We start from the raw sequence: 360 nt of genomic DNA, 5'->3' as shown, positions 1-360 counted from the left end.
TGGAACATTTGTTTTTAAAGGTCGAGTGTGTGTCCCAGATAATAAAGATCTAAAGGAAGAAATCTTGAAGCAAGCACACCAGTCGCGTTTCGCCATTCATCCAGGTTCTACCAAGATGTATAGAGACTTGAAAGGTATTATCATTGGAAGGGGATGAAGCGAGATGTAGCAGAATGGGTAGCAAAATGCACGACTTGCCAGTTGGTAAAAGCGGAACACAGGAATCCAAGTGGTCTTTTACTGGGTTTACCGTTGCCAGAATGGAAATGGGATATGGTGACTATGGATTTTGTCACAGGACTTCCAATGACAATAAGTAAGCGAGATGCAATTTGGGTAATTGTTGATAGACTTACAAAA

Source organism: Capsella rubella, unplaced genomic scaffold (genome assembly GCF_000375325.1).
Source record: "Capsella rubella cultivar Monte Gargano unplaced genomic scaffold, Caprub1_0 scaffold_90, whole genome shotgun sequence".
Taxonomy (NCBI): Eukaryota; Viridiplantae; Streptophyta; class Magnoliopsida; order Brassicales; family Brassicaceae; genus Capsella; species Capsella rubella.
This window is presented reverse-complemented; position numbering follows the sequence as displayed.